This window comes from Aquarana catesbeiana, linkage group LG03 (genome assembly GCF_042186555.1).
Source record: "Aquarana catesbeiana isolate 2022-GZ linkage group LG03, ASM4218655v1, whole genome shotgun sequence".
In the NCBI taxonomy this organism is placed as follows: domain Eukaryota; kingdom Metazoa; phylum Chordata; class Amphibia; order Anura; family Ranidae; genus Aquarana; species Aquarana catesbeiana.
Window position 1 is genome coordinate 340,482,304 of NC_133326.1, and position 22,772 is coordinate 340,505,075.

At 42.8% G+C, this 22,772-nt stretch overlaps 1 protein-coding gene across 1 annotated transcript in view; it reads right to left on the reverse strand.

Annotated features, from left to right (window-relative positions):
• The window catches only part of LOC141132295 (sulfate transporter-like), a 72,700-nt gene extending 51,768 nt beyond the window's left edge, over positions 1-20,932 (reverse strand). The window contains exon 1 of the mRNA XM_073620557.1: positions 20,836-20,932. The gene's annotated coding sequence lies outside the window, so the exon portion shown is untranslated. The remainder of the gene's footprint in view (positions 1-20,835) is intronic.
• Between the last annotated feature and the right edge of the window lie 1,840 nt (positions 20,933-22,772).

The window sequence follows — 22,772 nt, forward strand, 5'->3', positions numbered from 1 at the left end:
AGAATAAAGACTTGTTCGCTTTTTAATTCCCATGGTTTTAACCACTTGACGACCGCCTCACGCCGATTTACGTCGGCAAGGTGGTACGGACAGGCAAAATCACGTACATATACGTGATTTGCCTTCCGCGGGTGGGGTGCGCGGTCGTCTTTTGTCCCACGGCGATCGGAGATGAGGGGGAGGCCATCCGTTCGTGGCCCCCCCCTCGCGATTGCCGCCGGCCAATCACATCATTCCTTTGCTGCTGTATGCTAAACAGCAGCAAAGGAAATGATGTCATCTCTCCTCGGCTCGGTAATTTCCGTTCCCGGCCCGAGGAGAGAAGTCAGGTATGTGAGTGCACAACACTACACACCCACAGTAGAACATGCCAGGCACACAAAACTATACTAGCGTCCCCAGCAGTTTAGGGTTCCCAAAAACACAGTGTTAGTGGGATCAGCCCAGATACCTGCTAGCACCTGCGTTTTGCCCCTCCGCCCGGCCCAGCCCAAGTGCAGTATCGATCGATCACTGTCACTTACAAAACACTAAACGCATAACTGCAGCGTTCGCAGAGTCAGGCCTGATCCCTGCGATCGCTAACAGTTTTTTTGGTAGCATTTTGGTGAACTGGCAAGCACCAGCCCCAGGCAGCGTCAGGTTAGCGCCAGTAGCGCTAACACCCACGCACGCACCGTACAGCTCCCTTAGTGGTATAGTATCTGATTGGATCAATATCTGATCTGATCAGATCTATACTAGCGTCCCCAGCAGTTTAGGGTTCCCAAAAACGCAGTGTTAGCGGGATCAGCCCAGATACCTGCTAGCACCTGCGTTTTGCCCCTCCGCCCGGCCCAGCCCAGCCCACCCAAGTGCAGTATTGATCGATCACTGACACTTACAAAACACTAAATGCATAACTGCAGCGTTCGCAGAGTCAGGCCTGATCCCTGCGATCGCTAACAGTTTTTTTGGTAGTATTTTGGTGAACTGGCAAGCACCAGCCCCAAGCAACGTCAGATTAGCGCCAGTACCGCTAACACCCACGCACGCACCGTACACCTCCCTTAGTGGTATAGTATCTGAACGGATCAATATCTGATCCGATCAGATCTATACTGGCGTCCCCAGCAGTTTAGGGTTCACAAAAACGCAGTGTTAGCGGGATCAGCCCAGATACCTGCTAGCACCTGCATTTTGCCCCTCCGCCCGGCCCAGCCCACCCAAGTGCAGTATCGATCGATCACTGTCACTTACAAAACACTTAACGCATAACTGCAGCATTCGCAGAGTCAGGCCTGATCCCTGCGATCGCTAACAATTTTTTTGGTAGCTTTTTATTGAACTGGCAAGCGCCAACGGCCTAGTACACCCCAGTCGTAGTCAAACCAGCACTGCAGTAACACTTGGTGACGTGGCGAGTCCCATAAGTGCAGTTCAAGCTGGTGAGGTGGCAAGCACAAGTAGTGTCCCGCTGCCACCAAGAAGAAGACAAACACAGGCCCGTCGTGCCCATAGTGCCCTTCCTGCTGCATTCGCCAATCCTAATTGGGAACCCACCACTTCTGCAGAGCCCGTACTTCCCCCATTCACATCCCCAACCAAATGCAGTCGGCTGCATGAGAGGCATTTTCTTTATGTCCTCCCGAGTACCCCTACCCAACGAACCCCCAAAAAAGATGTTGTGTCTGCAGCAAGCGCGAATATAGGCGTGACACCCACTATTATTGTCCCTCCTGTCCTGACAATCCTGGTCTTTGCATTGGTGAATGTTTTGAACGCTACCATTCATTAGTTGAGTATTAGCGTAGGGTACAGCATTGCACAGACTAGGCACACTTTCACAGGGTCTCCCAAGATGCCATCGCATTTCGAGAGACCCGAACCTGGAACCGGTTACCGTTATAAAAGTTAGTTACAAAAAAAGTGTAAAAAAAAAAAAATATATATAAAATAAAAAAAAATAGTTGTCGTTTTATTGTTCTCTCTCTCTCTATTCTCTCTCTCTTGTTCTGCTCTTTTTTACTGTATTCTATTCTGCAATGTTTTATTGTTATTATGTTTTATCATGTTTGCTTTTCAGGTATGCAATTTTTTATACTTTACCGTTTACTGTGCTTTATTGTTAACCATTTTTTTGTCTTCAGGTATGCCATTCACGACTTTGAATGGTTATACCAGAATGATGCCTGCAGGTTTAGGTATCATCTTGGCATCATTCTTTTCAGCCAGCGGATGGCTTTCATGTAAAAGCAATCCTAGTGGCTAATTAGCCTCTAGACTGCTTTTACAAGCCGTGGGAGGGAATGCCCCCCCCCACCGTCTTCCGTGTTTTTCTCTGGCTCTCCTGTCTCAACAGGGAACCTGAGAATGCAGCCGGTGATTCAGCCAGCTGACCATAGAGCTGACCAGAGACCAGAGTGGCTCCAAACATCTCTATGGCCTAAGAAACCGGAAGCTACGAGCATTTTATGACTTAGATTTCGCCGGATGTAAATAGCGCCATTGGGAAATTGGGGAAGCATTTTATCACACCGATCTTGGTGTCATCAGATGCTTTGAGGGCAGAGGAGAGATCTAGGGTCTAATAGACCCCAATTTTTTCAAAAAAGAGTACCTGTCACTACCTATTGCTATCATAGGGGATATTTACATTCCCCGAGATAACAATAAAAATGATTTAAAAAAAAAAAAATGAAAGGAACAGTTTAAAAATAAGATAAAAAAGCAAAAAAATAATAAAGAAAAAAAAAAAAAAAAAAAAAAAAAAAGCACCCCAGTCGCCCCCTGCTCTCGCGCTAAGGCGAACGCAAGCGGCGGTCTGTCGTCAAATATAAACAGCAATTGCACCATGCATGTGAGGTATCGCCGCGAAGGTCAGATCGAGGGCAGTAATTTTTGCAGTAGACCTCCACTGTAAATCTAAAGTGATAACCTGTAAAGGCTTTTAAAGGCTATTAAAAATTTATTTATTTTGTTGCCACTGCACGTTTGTGCGCAATTTTAAAGCATGTCATGTTTGGTATCCATGTACTCGGCCTAAGATCATCTTTTTTATTTCATCAAACATTTGGGCAATATAGTGTGTTTTAGTGCATTAAAATTTAAAAAAGTGTGTTTTTTCCCCAAAAAATGCGTTTGAAAAATCGCTGCGCAAATACTGTGTGAAAAAAAAAAATGAAACACCCACCATTTTAATCTGTAGGGCATTTGCTTTAAAAAAATATATAATGTTTGGGGGTTCAAAGTAATTTTTTTGCAAAAAAAAATAACTTTTTCATGTAAACAATGTGTGTCAGAAAGGGCTTTGTCTTCAAGTGGTTAGAAGAGTTGGTGATGTGTGACATAAGCTTCTAAATGTTGTGCATAAAATGCCAGGACAGTTCAAAACCCCCCCAAATTACCCCATTTTGGAAAGTAGACACCCCAAGCTATTTGCTGAGAGGCATGTCGAGTCCATGGAATATTTTATATTGCGACACAAGTTGCGGGAAAGAGACAATTTTTTTTTTTTTTTTTTTTTGCACAAAGTTGTCACTAAATGATATATTGCTCAAACATGCCATGGGAATATGTGAAATTACACCCCAAAATACATTCTGCTGCTTCTCCTGAGTACGGGGATACCACATGTGTGAGACTTTTTGGGAGCCTAGCCGCGTACGGGACCCCGAAAACCAAGCACCGCCTTCAGCTTTCTAAGGGCGTGAATTTTTGATTTCACTCTTCACTGCCTATCACAGTTTCGGAGGCCATGGAAAGCCCAGGTGGCACAAAACCCCCCCAAATGACCCCATTTTGGAAAGTAGACACCCAAAGCTATTTGCTGAGAGATATAGTGAGTATTTTGCAGACCTCACTTTTTGTCACAAAGTTTTGAAAATTGAAAAAAGAAAAAAAAAAAAGTTTTTTCTTCTCTTTCTTCATTTTCAAAAACAAATGAGAGCTGCAAAATACTCACCATGCCTCTCAGCAAATAGCTTGGGGTGTCTACTTTCCAAAATGGGGTCATTTCGGGGGGTTTTGTGCCACCTGGGCATTCCATGGCCTCCGAAACTGTGATAGGCAGTGAAGAGTGAAATCAAAAATTTTCACCCTTAGAAATCCTGAAGGCGGTGCTTGGTTTTCAGGGCCCTGTACGCGGCTAGGCTCCCAAAAAGTCCCACACATATGGTATCCCCATACTCAGGAGAAGCAGCTAAATGTATTTTGGGGTGCAATTCCACATATGCCCATGGCCTGTGTGAGCAATATATCATTTAGTGACAACTTTGTGCAAAAAAAAAAAAAAAAAAAAGTGTCACTTTCCCGCAACTTGTGTCAAAATATAAAATATTCCATGGACTCAATATGCCTCTCAGCAAATAGCTTGGGGTGTCTACTTTACAAAATGGGGTCATTTGGGGGGGGGTTTGTGCCACCTGGGCATTCCATGGCCTCCGAAACTGTGATAGGCAGTGAAGAGTGAAATCAAAAATTTACACCCTTAGAAATCCTGAAGGCGGTGCTTGGTTTTCGGGGCCCCGTACGCGGCTAAGCTCCCAAAAAGTCCCACACATGTGGTATCCCCATACTCAGGAGAAGCAGCTGAATGTATTTTGGGGTGCAATTCCACATAGGCCCATGGCCTGTGTGAGCAATATATCATTTAGTGACAACTTTTTGTAAATATTTTTTTTTTTTTGTCATTATTCAATCACTTGGGACAAAAAAAATAAATATTCAATGGGTTCAACATGCCTCTCAGCAATTTCCTTGGGGTGTCTACTTTCCAAAATGGGGTCATTTGGGGGGGTTTTGTACTGCCCTGCCATTTTAGCACCTCAAGAAATGACATAGGCAGTCATAAACTAAAAGCTGTGTAAATTACAGAAAATGTACCCTAGTTTGTAGACGCTATAACTTTTGCGCAAACCAATAAATATATGCTTATTGACATTTTTTTTACCAAAGACATGTGGCCGAATACATTTTGGCCTAAATGTATGACTAAAATTTAGTTTATTGGATTTTTTTTATAACAAAAAGTAGAAAATATAATTTTTTTTCAAAATTTTCGGTCTTTTTCCGTTTATAGCGCAAAAAATAAAAACTGCAGAGGTGATCAAATACCATCAAAAGAAAGCTCTATTTGTGGGAAGAAAAGGACGCAAATTTCATTTGGGTACAGCATTGCATGACCGCGCAATTAGCAGTTAAAGCGACGCAGTGCCAAATTGGAAAAAGACCTCTGGTCCTTAGGCAGCATAATGGTCCAGGGCTCAAGTGGTTAAAAAAGTTTTTAAAATCAAAATTTTTAAACATGTTTTTAAAGGCGCAGTGATTTTAATGATGTTTAAAGTGAAACAATAAAAATGAAAAATGCCTTTAAATATTATGCTTGGGGGTCCCCTTAATCTTCCATAAAGTGGTGCACCTGTACTGTGTATAGAACCTGCTGCAACAAAATGGACATTTATAAAGAAAAAAAATGACATTTAAATATTTTCCCTGCAAGCTCTCTTTATTTTGTAAACAACAGCTTGGGGAGCTGAATGACGAGGCCACAATTTAGTGCACTCGGAACAAGTTTAAAGATTTTTTGGATATATTCTGGTATTCTGGTGTCTCTCTAGCAGACTGGATAGAAATAACAAAGTTATAGTGAACAAGCCTTATGTGAAGAAGCCAAACTATCGAGAATAGGGATGAGTCGAACACCCCCCCGGTTTGGTTCGCAGCAGAACATGCGAATAGGCAAAAAATTTGTGGGAGCGGTGTTAAACTCTATGGGATATGAACATGAAAAATCAAAAGTGCTCATTTTAAAGGCTTATATGCAAGTTATTGCCAAAAAAGTGTTTGGGGGCCTGGGTTCTGCCAGGGGACATGTACTAATGCAAAAAAATGTTTCTGGACTTTTTTCAGGAGCAATGATTTTAATATTGCTTCAAGTGAAACAATGAAAATGAAATATTCCTTTAAATATCGTGCCTATGGGGTCTCCTTAGTCTGCCTGTAAAGTAGCGCATATTTCCCATGTTCATAACAGTACCACAGCAAAATGACATTTCTAAAGAAAAAAATGTCATTTAAAACTGCTTGTGGCTGTAATCTATTGCCGGACCCCAGCAATATAGATAAAAATCATTGAAAAAAACAGAGTGAGTCCCCCCCTAGTCCATTACCAGGCCCCTTTGGTCTGGTATGAATATTAAGGGGAACTCCGTGCCAAAATTAAAACTAAAATGCCGTGGGGGTCCCCCCCCCAAAATCCATACCAGGCCCTTCAGGTCTGATATGGCTTTTAAGGAGAACCCCGCTCCAAAATAAAAAAAATGGCATGGGGTCCTCCAAAATCCATACCAGACCCTTATCCAAGCATGCAACCTGGCAGGCCACAGGAAAAGGGGGGGAGAGAGAGCGCCCCCCTCCCCTACCAGGCTACATCCCCCAAAACACCTTGCTCCCATGTTGATGGGGACAAGGGCCTTCTCCCCACAACCCTTGTCAGATGGTTGTGGGGGTCTGCGGGTGGGGGGGGCTTATTGGAATCTGGAAACCCCCTTTAAAAAGGGGGCCCCCAGATCCCAGCCTCCCCTATGGCAATGGGTATTGGGTACATTGTACCCCTACATATTCACTCAAAAATTTCCCACGAATGCTCCATAATGTTCTAAATTCGGCGAACGGGCAAACACCCAATGTTCGAGTCAAACTCGACTCGGACATCGGGCTCATCCCTAATCGAGAACTATACCAAAACTATATGGCGTTAAACTTGCAGTAACACAATGAAATATATGGCTTTAAACTTGCAGTAGCGCAATGAAATATACAGCATTAAACTAGCAGTAAAGCACAGAACTATACGAAGTTAAACTTGCAGTAACGCAATGAAATATACAGCAATAAACTTGCAGTAACGCACAGAACTATTGGTGTTTAACTTGCAGTAACGCAATGAAATATACGCCGTTAAATTTGCAGCAACGTGCAGAATTATATGGCGTTAAACTTGCAGTAACACACAGAACTATATGGTGTTAAACTTGTAGTAACGCAATTAAATATATGTCCTTAAACTTGCAGTAGTGCAATGAAATATACAGCGTTGAACTAGCAGTAACGCACAGAACTATATGGCGTTGAACTAGCAGTAACGCACAGAACTATATGGCGTTAAACTTGCAGTAACGCAATGAAATATATGGCGTTAAACTTGCAGTAATGCACAGAACTATATGGTGTTAAACTTGCAGTAACGTAAAGAACTATATGGCGTTAAACTTGCAATAACACAATGAAATATATGGCGTTAAACTTGCAGTAATGCACAGAACTATATAGCGTTAAACTTGCAGTAACGCAATGAAATATACGCCGTTAAACTTGCAGTAACGCACAGAACTATATAGCATTATACAACTTGCAGTAGCCCACAAAACTATATGGTGTTAAACTTGCAGTAACACAATAAAATATACTGTGTTAAACGGTCACTACACTCACACTGACTGAACTATCCCTACATTTACACTAATGTAAAGATCAATCGTCGCACTACACTCACAATGACTGAACTATCCCTACATTCACACTAATGTAGAGATGAATGGTCACACTACACTCACAATGACTGAACTATCCCTGCATTCACACTAATGTAAAGATGAATGGTCACACTACAGTAACTTAGATTGCATGCATAGTGGGCACGCCTGAACTGAACCGTGCCCTAGTTTGACTGTGCCCAGTACCCGCTACCCTGCTGGTTTGCCCTCACACTTGGCTATAAATAAGTGCTCCCAGGAATGCTTACATCATTACCTCTGCCAACCTAACCACGTTGTTCACTGCTTCTGTGCTCAGTAAAATATGGAGAGTTCTGTGCTCAAGAACAGTTTGTGCTCACACTGAAGCAAACTGTACTGGACCACAAGTTAACTGTGCCCTGTACCACCTCTTCCAAAATGTCCCAAGCACAGTGCATTTAACTATTCCTGGGTATAAGTGGCTGTGCTTCCATAAGGGCACATGGGCGCCACCCCCTCTCTCCAGCCACCCCATCTGTGACCAATGAATAGATTCATGCTTTGCATGAATCTATCCATAGCCACCACTGCCACCCCCTATTCGGGTGCCGGGTGCCTGAATTACAGCGGTGGGGGGGGGGGGGGTTTGAAGCACCTGATTAAAGCATAAGCTCTAAAGGTGTCAAAAAAGGTGACCTCATGCTCCTCCATGTCCTCCATGTCTTCTCCCGTCCTCTCCTCCTGTCCTCTCCTATAGGCGATTAGATGCCTGATAGGCGTCCAATCGCAGTGCCTGTCGTTTCAGCCAATCAGGTGACGGGTAACAGACCCAAGCACCTGATTGGCGGAGAGGCGGTTCAGTGTTAGGAAAGCGAATATTCATTCGCTTTTCTAACACACCTGGGTGAACTGCAAGTGCCAAGCATGGTGTGTTAGAAAAGCGAATATTCGCTTTCCTAACACTGAACCGCCTCTCCACCAATCAGGTGCTCGGGTCTGTTAGCCGTCACCTGATTTGCTGAAATGACAGGCGCTGTGATCAGATGCCTATCAGGCATCCAAACGCCTATGGGAGAGGACAGGAGGAGATGACAGGAGAAGACATGGATGACATGGAGGAGCATGAAGGAGCATGAAGGAGCATGAAGTAGCATGTCCATGGAGGAGCATGGAGGACACCGCTCGCTGCCATCACCCGCTGCCCCACCGAGACAGGGTAAGTGTCGGGCAGACAACGAGCGGACGGGGGGTCACAGTGGCAGCATTCAATGGGCACAGTGGCAGCATTTGATGGGCACAGTGGCAGCATTCGATGGGCACAGTGGCAGCATTCGATGGGCACAGTGGCAGCATTTGATAAGCACAGTGCCTGCATTTGATGGCCCAGTGGGAACATTTGATGAGCAAAGTGGGAGCATTTGATGGCACAGTGGCAGCATTTGATGGACACAGTGGGAGCATTTGATGGCACAGTGGCAACAATTGATGGGCACAGTGGCAGCATTTGATGGGCACAGTGGCAGTATTTAATGAGCACAGTGGCAGCATTTGATTACTATTATTATTATTATTATTATTATTATACGAGATTTATATAGCACCAACAGTTTACGCAGCGCTTTACAATGTATAAGGGGGACAACACAATTACAGTACAGTTCAATACAAAAGGTACAGGAGGGCCCTGCTCGTAAAGCTTACATTCTAAAAGGGAGGGGGTGGTGGTACAAAAAGTAATAGCTGCAAAGAATGATTTGATGGGGGTGGCACAGGGACAGTTATGTGGGTGTGGGATAGGTTTCCCTGAAAAAATGAGTTTTCAGGGATCACCTAAAGGTGAATGGGGTAGGGGCTGATCGGACATTTGATGGCATAGTGGCAGCATATGATGGGCACAGTGACGGCAATTGATGGGCACAGTGGTGGCATTTGATGGGCACAGTGGCTGCATTTGATGGCACAGTGGCTGTGTTTAATGGGCACAGTGGCTGCGTTTGATGGGAACTGTGGCAGCAATTGATGGGCACAGTGGCGACATTTGATGGCACAGTGGCTGCGTTTAATGGGTACAGCGGCTGCGTTTAATTGGCACAGTGGCTGTATCCCCTCTGGGCATGCTGCCATTCACTACAGTGGATTTGTCTTTTTAAAAGGCTAAATACCTTTTGTCACACCGCAGCTGTGCAGTCACGTGATCCCCCTGTGTTAGCCGGCCCCCGACCTATGGAGAGAAGTGGGAGGGGCCGAGATTCCCCTGTGCTGGTTGGCTGACATCACAGGGGAATCTCAGCCGCTCCCCTTCTCTTCATAGATTGGGATCACGTGACCACACAGCGGCATTGTGACAAAAGGTATTTAGCCTTTTCATTTTTAAAACAACAAATCCACTGTAGTGAATGGGGGCATGCCCGTAGGGGACACTTGTACATGACCTGCCTTATGGAGCTGAATAGCGGCAGGAGGAGTGGGCAGGAGAGACGCTCTCATGATGATAGGGAGGGAGGGGGAGGGGGGAGAGAGGACAGAGAGGAGGATGACGGAGGCACGTAAACTGACCATGGTAATCAGGGTTAAGCAGCCCTGATTACCGTGGTCAGCAGAGGTAGGGGGACACAGGAACTGGCAGGGTCAGTCAGGTTTTTTACAAGATAGGAACGGGAAAACTACATATACAGCATGCCTTAAAGGAACAGGATCTTAATTTTGTTTTTTAGGGTAACAACCACTTTAACTTCAGCCCATAGCAGAATTTCAGAAATCTTTATTGCTAAGGCAACTAAAGGGCGATCTGTGAATAACGACGATCCTGAAGTCTGAATTCAGGTCTTCTATTCTTCTATTCTCGAAGCTTCACACTGTAGTTTTTCATAACAGTCTCCTTCATGGCGCCCCCCCACCCCAGGCTTCATTGCAGCTATGTGGCCTGCTAGATGGTTAGCTCAGGAGAGGTAATATCTATTTACACATTTTACACATCTGTTACAGAAATATTTCCAAACCATTGAGTTTCGCTTTTTTTTATTTTTTATTTTTTGCATGCTTTAATTATAATGAAGATTCATGCACTGGATACATTGCAGTGCCCACTTTGACATAACTTTGATAGTTTGCAGAAATTCAAGCAAAAATGTTAATTACAGAATACCACTTGAATACTAAAATGCACTGGATAGGCTCTAAAATACAGTAGTGTCACTTGCCAATGAGGGCCATGTACAGAGAATGTCTGAAGAACCGTAGCCACCAATGTTTGAATTGCTTTCAAAATATTTAAGGAAGGGAGGGGAAATGGGTAATGGGCAAGAACAGAAAGATCTAATGAGGTGACTTCCAGTTTTTAGCTGAAGTGTATATTCTCAAAACATTTAGGCTGCATTCACACCTAAGCATAGTGGAAATGAGGGAAAAACATACTACAATGCGCAACACCTTTGCAATGCCATTATATCTTAATGGCACCCCATTAGACGAAAGAAGCAGTTTGTCAAGCATTTTCTGCTCGACAAAAGACGCAAAGAATGTATTTGGCCCAGTGCCAAAATTTGGTAATCCAGCTTCTTTGGTGCATTCAAGTCAATGTTCTGTCGCACCCAAAACATGTGACATAAAATGTGTTGCTATGCTCATATGTGAATGTAGCCTAGTCATTATGGAAACAATTTACAAAAGGAGATTTGAACAGATTGTAATGTTTACAGATATGACAAACTCACTGAACTTCTAAACTGATAAACAGTCTTGTAAAATTCTTTATGTTTTCTAACAACAGATTTATTTTCATGCAAATAATTGCATTTGTCATGCTTTTGTAGTAAGGAAACCTAGAACAAAAAGTAAATCAGCTAGATGCAGGCAAGAATTTTATAATATTTCCTTGTCAAAAGAATTTTATTGAGTATACAATGTTATAAAGATACATAAAGTAAGTTTACAAGGATCTATAAAGTAAGCTCATTGTTTTACAGTAGGGTTTATATAGGTAAATATCATGAAATTTCAAATATTAAACATTGGGTTCACGTAAACCTAAATTAAAGATATATATCATTTCCTTAGTTACTTTTGTAGGTATTTAAATGATTTATACCTACTATACATATTGTTTACAAGTAGAGTGTATATAGGTCAAATAAATTCTGATAATGAGCTTTAATCGTAAGGTGGAGAAAAGGAAAGAGAAAGAAGAAAAAGGGTTGAAAGGTAGAGGTATGGTCCACAAGGTTGTCCCGCTCGTCAGTTTATTATTCTTTTTTAGTTCTCTTTGAAGCCTTAGAATGGGTGTCTCTGTAAGTCATTAAATCTGTTACCATGGCAACAGGACAGAGTCATTGAAGTTTGACAGGAACTGTTGTTTTATCCAAGGATGCCAAAGTTTTTCAAATTTTGGAATTTGATTTTGATCGATGGCTACCATCTTAGCATGGGACATTGTATTATTCATTCTGTGAATTGTTTCTGCTAGTACCAATGTAGGAGATTTCCATGCCTTGGCCACTGTTTGTTTTGCAGCCATTATTAGTTGGATCATAAGTTTGAATTGAGAGAGTGTTAACCATTCCGGTTTTAGATTAAGTAAAGTTAAATATGGATCTGGTTGTATTATTTTTTTAAATATTTTAGATGCAATCACGAAGACTTCCTTCCAGAAGGTTTGGATTACTGGGCACGTCCACCATATGTGTAAATATGTGCCTATTTCTGGGCATCCTCGAAAACAAAGAGCTGAGGTATTAGGTGAATATTTTGCCACTCTAGCGGGTACAAGGTACCAGCGAGTTTGGACTTTATAATTTGTCTCCAGTGCTAAGATGTTGGGTGAAGATGACTTAGATGTGAGCCATATGTTAGACCAGTCCGTGTCTTCTAAAGTTTGTCCCAGGTCCTCCTCCCACCTCTGAACGTAAGAGGGTCTATTAAGATTTGCTACTCCATATAATTGATTATAAAGTGATGAAATTGTACCTTTAGCAAATGGATCTTTTGTACAGATTGATTCAAAAATGGATAATTGGGATAATGGTGTATCCCCCTTTAGGAATGGTGTATAGAAATTTTTGATTTGGAGATATCTAAATATCTCAGAGTTTGGTAGATCATATTTTTCTCTAAGCGATGGGAATGAAAGGAATGATTTAGATGCTATGAAGTCATTTAGTGTCTGAATGCCTGATGTTGTCCAAGCTTTAAAAGAATTTGGGTAGATCCATGCCGGATAAAAGGCCGGAATTCTGATAAAAGAAAGGAGAGGATTGTGTGGAGATTGTAACTGATATTTGGTTTTTAGTTTATCCCAGAGAGATAAGAAGTGTTTAGTTATGGGATTATGAATTTTAAAGCGGTCTTTAGGATCAAGCCATAATAAATTTGATATTAATAGAGGGTCATTTTCTGAAGCCTCTATAAATACCCATAATGGGATTTCCTGTTTTGCATGGTATTTGGACAGATTGGCCAAATGTGCTGCTCTGTAGTAGTTAGTAAAATTAGGGTATCCCAGGCCTCCTTTATTTTTGGGAAGATGTAGTGTGTGTATAGGTATACGTGGTTTAGAAGAGCCCCATATAAACGAAGTTGCTCTTTTTTGTACTATTCTCAAAAAATAGGAAGGAATTGGAATAGGGAGGACTCTGAATAGATAAAGCAATTTGGGTAGAATAGTCATTTTGATTGCATTAATCTTCCCTATCCAGGATAAAGGATAGAAGTTGCGACCATTGTTTTATTAGATTTGTGATCTGTCTTAATACAGGAGGATAATTGGTTGAGAATAAGTCAGAATGAGATGCTGTTAAATGAATTCCAAGATATGGGATTGATTTTTCTGCCCATGTGAATGGGAGTGCAGCCCTAGCCGGGATCAATTCCATGTTTGTGAGTGAAATATTAAGCACTAGGCATTTCTTAGGATTAATCATAAGGCCGGATAGGGCTGCAAATCCATCAAGAGCTGGTATTAAGTTAGGACCAGAGACCTGTGGTGATGATAGAAAAAGTAATATATCGTCTGCAAATATACATAATTTGTGTGTAATACCTCCTACTTCAATGCCAGTTATAGTTTGGTTTGTTCTGATGTATTGGGCCATGGGTTCGAGTATAAGGGCAAATAATAAGGGAGATAATGGGCAACCTTGTCGGGTACCTCTTTCGATATTAAAGGCTTCAGATTTGTAGCCAGCATATTTTATATAGGCTTTGGGTTTATTATATAATGCTTTGATCCATGTTAAAAAGTGGGGTCCAAAACGCCATTTGTAATGATTATTGCATATATTGCCAGGATACTGTGTCAAATGCCCTCTTAATATCGAGAGATAGAAAACATAAAGGGATTTTCCGTTTTTTAGCAATATGTGCCAATAACACTGCCCTGCGTATATTATCGCCTGCCTGTCTATTTGGCATGAAGCCTACTTGATCTCTATGTATTAATTTTCCTATAATGCTATTGAGGCGTTTTGCTATTATTTTTGCTAATAATTTAATATCGAGGTTTAACAGAGAGATAGGCCGATAATTCACACAGGAAGTATCATCAGAAAGGGGTTTTGGGATCATACAAACAATTGCCATTAGTGTTTCTTGCCGAAAAGAATGTCCATCTAGAAGTTTGTTAAAAGTTTCAGTGAGAATGGGAGAGAGTATTTCTGAGAATGTTTTATAGTATAAAGCCGAGTAGCCGTCTGGGCCTGGTCTTTTGTTAAGTTTTAGGTCTTTTATGGCGTTAGCAACTTCATCTATAGTTATAGGCTCATCCAAACTGCTTTTTTGATTCTGAGATAACTCAGGTAGGGTTATTTTTGAGAAGAAGGATTCAGCCTCTGTAGGATTAAATTCATTGTTTGTCTTGTATAAAGTTGCGAGATGTGAGTGAAATTTATGGACTATTTTAACTGGATTACAAGTGTAAACATTTTTTGATAATTTCAAACGTATTGGTTTGAAAGATTTGTTAGGTGAATTTAATGCCCGAGCCAAATATGTACCTGGTTTGTTTGTATTCATGTAGAAATTGTGTTTGGAGCGTTTGAGGGATTTATCAACTGACTCAGTGAGAAATAGATCGTATTCCAATCTAGATTTTTCCAGATGAGACTTTGTACTCTGAGATGGATTATCTTGAAATGATATGTAGGCTGCATTAAAATTGAGTTCTAGTTTTTTTGCTAGATTTTTGCGTTCCCGTTTGTACCACGCAAGACAGGCTTATGAGCTTCCCACAGTGTTATTGGGGAGATGTCTGTTGTATTTGTCACAGAACGTCCCACACTCCGCTTGAGTGCTTCCGTCAGTATACCGCTTCCTAAGTTCTGGAACACGAGTCCAATGGATCTGGCTATAGGAACCCCCAAGAACTAGACAACACCAGTCTTGGAGTACATCAGTACTAACTTTATTTAGAATCAAAATTACAAGACTTTATATGCCGTTGGAACCTCCTCTAACAATACAACTGTAACCTAATTAACATGAGCTAATTATCTAATCCTTTATACAGCTTAGGTGACTGAGACATGACCTTTCGCCCAGACTTGTGGTCACCGAGCTTCACACAGTGATATAAACTCAATAGCTGGAGCTAATTACAATTAACAATACAAACAAAACCTAATTAACCTAATTAACATGAGCTCCAATAGGAGTCGTCCCGTCTCCTACATTGTATAGAGGACAATGTGATCAGCTCATTCAATTAACATACATCCTGGGAGATATTGTGGACAAATATTACTGTCCCATTTTAAGTAGTCCAAGACATATTTTCTCACTCACCCTGTGCCAGGATGGCACAGGGTGACTTAGACATAAGATGTATTCTGAGTTCCACGGGCCCTCCCGTCACATCTCTCCCCTTTCGGCAGAAGACTAACACAGGAGGAGACCCCAGACGGGTTGACTCCGAAGTTAGTAAGTAGTTCCAGTCCTCTACTGCCTGTACCCACACAGTACCCCAAATAAATTGTTCCAAACAAAGCATTACTCACCCAGCCAACCTCTGCCTCTCTCAGAAAACATATCTGCCGCTCGGGAGAGGCCTGGACTGGCCCTTCTCCCTGGAATCCTTTCTGCCGCTGGAGAGAAGACAGGGTGACTGGGCTCACTCTGTCATGCTGTTGGGGATCTGGGCCCACTGCCCAGCATCCCTGGGGTATACAGGTGGTGACTGAAGTCCCATCCACCTTCACAGGAAATCCATCCTCTGTTAGTTGAGGGCAGAGTCCAGCAGTCCTCGGCCCTGTTGCCAGCCCTTCTGCTGGAAACCCCACACCATCTGTTCCGGCTAACTGTTGGAGAGGGAGGCCGACTGCCCCGCCTCCCTGGAACTCTGTAGTTGTTGCCGGTGCTGGGCAGAGGTTGGTAGCACTCTGCCCTGTTGCCAGCACTTCTGCTGGGGACTCCGCATCCTCCGCTCCGGCTAACCGTTGGGGCAGGAGGCTGGCTTCCTCCACTCCCAAACTGTGTAGCTGCCATTGGGGAGGTGAGCCGGCTGCTTCCTTTTCCATTCCCTCATCTGGCTGCTGGGACGACATGTCGATGGTACTGTCTCCCAGGTACACGGATCTTTGCTGGGGAGGAAAGCCCGCTTCCTCCACCCTGGCCAACTGTTGGGGAGGGACAACACACACCTCCTCTCCCTTCTCCCCCTGTATCTGCTGCTGGGAAGTGATTGCCATCTTCTCACCCTGAGCCTCCACAATTGCTGCAGGTGTGGGGCAGAGGTCTTGGACCCTCTGTCCGGTTGCCAGCACTTCTGCTGGGGGTTTGCCAGGTGGTTCCTCCTCTACAGAAATGTCTATTAAATCCCCAGTCTCTGGAATTGGTAAAAGTGTGGGACAGAGGTCTTGGACCCTCTGTTCAGTTACCAGATCTTCAGCTGGAGAAGTTTGTTTTAACTCCATAGATGCTGCTGGCAGAAAATCACATGTCCCTGTCAGTGTTGTGGGAGAAAGGCCGACTACCTCTTCTCTCAAGAAGGCCGAAGCCACTGTTGGTGCTGGGCAGAACACAGTGAACTTTGGCCCTGATAGCAGCTCTTCTGCTGGAGGCTCATCAGGTTGTTCTTCCTCAGCAGAAAAGTCTATCAAATCCCATGTCTCTGCAACTGATGTCTGGGGATAGAGGTTCACCATCTCCTGTCCATGGAACCCAGAAGATGCTATCATTTCTGGGCAGAGGTTAGCAGAGCTCTGCCCTGTTGTCAGCACTTCAGGTTTGGGGACGGCAGTCTCCGGATTTTCCACTGCCGGTTCTTTGGCATGCTGCTGAACTTGTTCTAGCAGTTTCCTGTATGCCCTTTCCAGATGCTGTTCCTTCCTTAGCAAATGGTCCAGATCAGGTTTGAGCTCAGAGACCCCTGCAAGACCGAGCATAGACTCTCTATAGTCTCTCAGGTCCTCAAGGTCAGGTTCCCCTTCATCGCCAAACAAAAAGATCTGTAAGGCTCTCCCACAGCAATCCAGGGCTGCCAAAGTCATATCCCTCCGGAGAGCATTCTGTTGTCTCCCCTAAATATCCCTCCTCTGCGTGCCATTGCAGAGCCCGATAACGATTGTCCAGCTCTATCTCCTGCTGGACCAACCTGTCCAACTCAGTCACCCATTGCTCCTGGGGCTGCTCTCCCAGGAATGCCATCCGCAATGCCCGTTGGTCACTGGCCCATTGCTCTTGGGTTGGAAAGCACTTGCCCTGTTTTATACCAGCGAGACGGAGGGCTGCAATCCAGAGCTCCACCCGAATTTGCTGCCTAAGCTCCAGGTATTCATCCTCAGACACAGTCCTGGTGTATGTTGAAAGGATGATTCGCAGCAGCCCCGGGAATTCTGATGCCAGGTCCATATCTCCGCTGGGGTGACTGAAGTCTGCTATCCTGATCTTGGATCCAGGTGGAGGTTTAAATTTCCCAGACTGCAGGAAGCTTTCCCGCTGCTTGCCACCAATGTCACGGAACGTCCCACACTCCGCTTGAGTGCTTCCGTCAGTATACCGCTTCCTAAGTTCTGGAACACGAGTCCAATGGATCTGGCTATAGGAACCCCCAAGAACTAGACAACACCAGTCTTGGAGTACATCAGTACTAACTTTATTTAGAATCAAAATTACAAGACTTTATATGCCATTGGAACCTCCTCTAACAAAACAACTGTAACCTAATTAACATGAGCTAATTATCTAATCCTTTATACAGCCTAGGTGACTGAGACATGACCTTTCACCCAGACTTGTGGTCACCGAGCTTCACACAGTGATATAAACTCAATAGCTGGAGCTAATTACAATTAACAATACAAACAAAACCTAATTAACCTAATTAACATGAGCTCCAATAGGAGTCGTCCCGTCTCCTACATTGTATAGAGGACAATGTGATCAGCTCATTCAATTAACATACATCCTGGGAGATATTGTGGACAAATATTACTGTCCCATTTTAAGTAGTCCAAGATATATTTTCTCACTCACCCTGTGCCAGGATGGCACAGGGTGACTTAGACATAAGATGTATTCTGAGTTCCACGGGCCCTCCCCACACAGTATTATTAATTGATATGTATTCCTTTAAAGCTTGTTCAATGGCCATCTGATGTAGTGGGTGTTTGAGCATTATGTCCGGTAAGTACCACGTTGGGTCATGCGCTTTTGGTATGGCTGAGGCTATAGTAGTGTATACTGCATTATGGTCAGACCACGGAATCGGAATTATATCTGATGCAATAATTTCTGGTATCATTCCTATTGTTAGAAAAATATGATCTATTCTGGTGAAGGTTTGATGAGGGTGCGAGAAATAAGTGAATTTCTTTTTCATTGGGTTACTTTCTCTCCACGAATCTACCAGATTGTATTTGGAAATAAGTTGAGAAAAAGGTAATCTAGAGGTTATTTTGGATGGTGTAAAAGGTGATTTATCTAGAAATGGGAGGAGGACCTGGTTCGAATCCCCACACATTATCACTGTTCCTATTTTGTGTGTATTAATCACTTGTAATATATGTGAGAGGAATGGTGTAGGTTGTTTGTTAGGAGCGTAGTAGGAAATCACAGTGATTGCTGTATCCATTATATAACCCATGAGTATCAGGTATCTACCTTCTGGGTCTTTAATTTCTGATGATAAGGTGAATGGTGTGGATCGGTGAAATGCAATTAGAGTTCCCCTTTACTTGGTACAGGCAGAAGCCGTGTAAATTTGTTGATAAAAAGGAGAAATATATTTTGGAGTAGAATCTTTGATGAAGTGTGTTTCTTGGAGGCATACTATGTGAGCCTTCTTGTTATGGAAAGTACGGAAGGCTTTGGTCCTTTTTTGAGGGACATTTATTCCCTGAACATTCAGGGAAAGTATATTCAGTGGTGCCATGGCAACAGATCAAATAGTTTTGACTTACTTTTTGTTATGCAGAGCTGACTGCGCAGACAAATCCACTGATGGCTGTATGACAGATCCCCTGATGGGGCTGTATGACAGATCCACTGATGGGGCTGTATGACAGATCCACTGACGGGGCTATATGACAGATCTCTGTTGGGGCTGTATGACAGATTCACTGATGGGGCTGTATGACAGATCCCCTGATGGGGCTGTATGACAGATCCACTGATGGGGCTGTATGACAGATCCACTGATGGGGCTGTATGACAGGTCCACTGATGGGGCTGTATGACAGACTCCCTGATGGGGCTGTATGACAGATCCACTGATGGGGCTGTATGACAGATGCACTGATGGGACTGTATGACAGATCCACTGATGGGGCTGTATGACAGATCCCCTGATGGGCTGTATGACAGAACCACTGACAGGCTGTATGACAGAACCACTGATGGGGCTATATGACAGATCCACTGATGGGGCTGTATGACAGATCCACTGATGGGCTATATGACAGATCCCCTGATGGGGCTGTATAACAGATCCACTGATGGGGCTGTATGACAGATCCCCTGATGGGGCTGTATGACAGATCCCCTGATGGGGCTGTATGACAGATCCCCTGATGGGGCTGTATGACAGATCCCCTGATGGGGCTGTATGACAGATCCGCTGATGGGCTGTATGACAGGTTCTTTTTATTGGGAGGGCATGTTTTGCACTATGTGTGACAAGGGTTAAATTCACTCTTCCTCTGGTCTTCTCCTCACACAGGATCGGTATGTGAGGAGAAGAAGCCAGGTACAGCGTATAACCACTGTATGCTTACACTTGTGACCGGCTGTGATTGGACACAGCCAATCACGTGGTAAAAAGCCAATTTCATTGGCTATTTACCCTGATCGGAGATGGGCTGTGTCCTGCGGACACGGCTCATCACCGATCGCCACATTAGATGTACATCCTAAAGGACATCATATGATGTCTACTCAGGATGGGAAAGCCCCTGCCTGCCCATCAATCTGCTATTGGCTGGGAGGAACTAGAATAGCAATAGCAAGGGATGGAAAAGGGTTAATAGGCAAGTACAGGAAGATCTAATTTCCACTTTTTAGTTGAAGTGTATATTCTCAAAATATTTAGGCTGCATTCACACCTAAGCGTAGTAGAAACAAGGAAAAAAAAATCCTAAAATGCACAAAACGCTTGCAATGGCATTATTTCTTAATGCAGATAACAGTTTGTCGAGCAAAAAAATTCACAAAAACACATTTCGCCAAATGTGTTTGCCTCAGTGTCAAAATTTGGCAATCCAGCTTCCTTGGTGCATTTAAGACAATGGCCTGTCACATCCAAAACATGTGACATAAAATGCGCTGCTATGCTCATTTGTGAATGTAGCCTAACAATTTACAAAAGTAGATTTGAACAGATTGTAATATTTACAGATATCACACAGAAACACCTTGAACAAACTCACTGAACTTCTAAACTGATCATAAACTGATAGACAGTCTTGTAAAATTCTTGTTTTCTCACAACAGATTTATTTTCATGCAAATAATTGCATTTGTCATGCTTTGTGGAGAGGAAACCTAAAGCAAAAAGTAAATCAGCAAGAAGCATGCAAGAATTTTATAATATATCAAGAGTATATGAAAACACATGACTAATCAGAATTCTTGTTTCATTTTCATATAAAATAAAAATCTACAATTTATTGGTGGCGCTTTTTTATCTGATCGATGTGTGAATTGATGAAAACAATCAAATAGTCATAACTTATCTTCCCATTTAGACTCAATTTTGATTGGATTTTATCAAACTGAGCTGATTATCGATCATTTTGCATCAGTCACCAGCACTGAGATACTTTGTTCATGAATATAAATGTATTTCGATCAAACCAATTATGAGATTGCATGGTGGAAGCAGAGATGTGATTGATAACTTAAGTTACGATCTTACCTGAACTATTGGTCGAAATCCACATCTCCGTGTATGGCATGTCAATTGAATATGTTGTCAGCTATCAGCTGATTATTCCTATAGGACCAGATCAATCTGAAATAAAGCAATCGTTTATTGAAATGTGTATGGCTACCGTAAGAGGCCATTCACACCTATGCATTGTGTTAAAGTGCAGTAAAACATATGTTTCATTAATGCTAGGTTCTTATCTATGCAGGTTGTGGTTGATGTGTTTTTCCAGTGCATTTTGCGGTGCGTTTAAAACACAAGTTTTTGAAGCATTTTGCTATTTTTTTGTGGCTAATAGGAAAGTATGATAGTTCTGTTCATGGAGAGCGACTTTGATGCGACTTTACACTTTCTAGCACTCAAGTAGCATCAATGCTGCATCAAAGTTGTTTAGGAACCTTTATTTGTCCAAAATCGCATGTTAGGGTTAGAATTAAGTGATAGTATTGGGATTAAATGTTATGGTTAGGGTTAAGGGTTAGGGTTAAAGACTAGGGTTAGGCTGAAATATCAGGGTTAGGGTTGGGGTTAAGGGCTTGGGTTAGGGCTAAAGGCTAGGGTTTGGGTTAAATGTTAGGGTTAGGGTTAAAGGATAGGGTTAGGGTTAAGTGGTAGGGTTATGGTTAAGGGCTAAGGTTAGAGTTAAGGGCTAGGGTTAAGGTTAAAGGCTAGGGTTAGGGTTAAATATTAGGGTTAGGGTCAAGGGCTAGGGTTAGCATTAAGGGCAAGGGTTAAATACTAGGGTTAGGCTTAAATATTAGAGTTAAGGGCTAGGGTTAGGGCTCAGGCCTGAGTTATGGTTAAATGTTAGGGTTAAGGGCTAGGGGTAGGGTTAAAGCATAGGGGTTAGGGTTAAATGTTAGGGTTATGGTAAAGACTAAGGTTAGGGTTAAGGGCTAGGTTTAAGGTTAAAGGCTGGGGTTAAGGTTAAATGTTAAAATAGAGAAATCACACATTTGGAAATGAAGAGGCTGCACACCCTGAAAAAATTGCAATATGGAAAGTTCCCCCAAGGGGTTTTTTAGCAGCGAGGTTAAATGTTAGGGTTAAGGGATAGGGTTGGGGTTATATGTTAGGGTCAGAGTTATTTTTTGGGTTAGCAGTAATTGTCACATCAAAGTGGTGCAGGAATGTTTATATGTCCAAAGTCCCATGTTAGGGTTAAGGGCTAGGGCTAAGATTAGGGTTAAGGGCTAGGGTTAGGGTTAAATGTTAGTTGCATCAAAGTCGTACTCCATGAACAGAACTGTCATATTTGCATGGTGCGAGTCCATTAAAGTCTATTACATGCAAATTGCAATCTGCTGCGGGAAAAAGTCTCTGACCCTTTCTAAAAACGCACCGGCTGAAAACGCATAGATGTAAATTAGATCTATAGGAAACCCTGTTTAATGGACTGTAGTGCGTTTCTGCAAAGCACAAAACTCAAAAAACGCATAGGTGTGAACCAAGAGCTTCTGATAACACATTTTGGATGGTAGTCCAACACATTGATACAATAGGGGACAATGTACTCACACTGCAGCAGATCACAGTGCACATGCCAATGAGAGGTGGTGGCTTGCCATGGAAAAACGGTGCACCCCTTTGAGCTGCATTGTGGTGCAGTGGTAGCTCATTGATTCCACCACAATGCACAATAACGCACTGCATAACTCACATTAATGCAGCACTACAGTGAGAAAGGGTGCACATTTAGTTCTACTGGTACTAACCCTGATTTTGTTTCCTTTTTTTCTCCAGTTTTTAGATAACAGATTTTCATTAAAGTGGCTGTAAAGGCAAAAGGTTTTTTTATCTTAATGCATTCTAAGGAGCTCCATTACCAGTAGACGACAGTTTTGTGGAAACCTGTCAGATCAGAGAGTCCTTCTAGCGCCATTCAACTGGTTAGATGAATGACATCATCACCAGACAATTTTTTA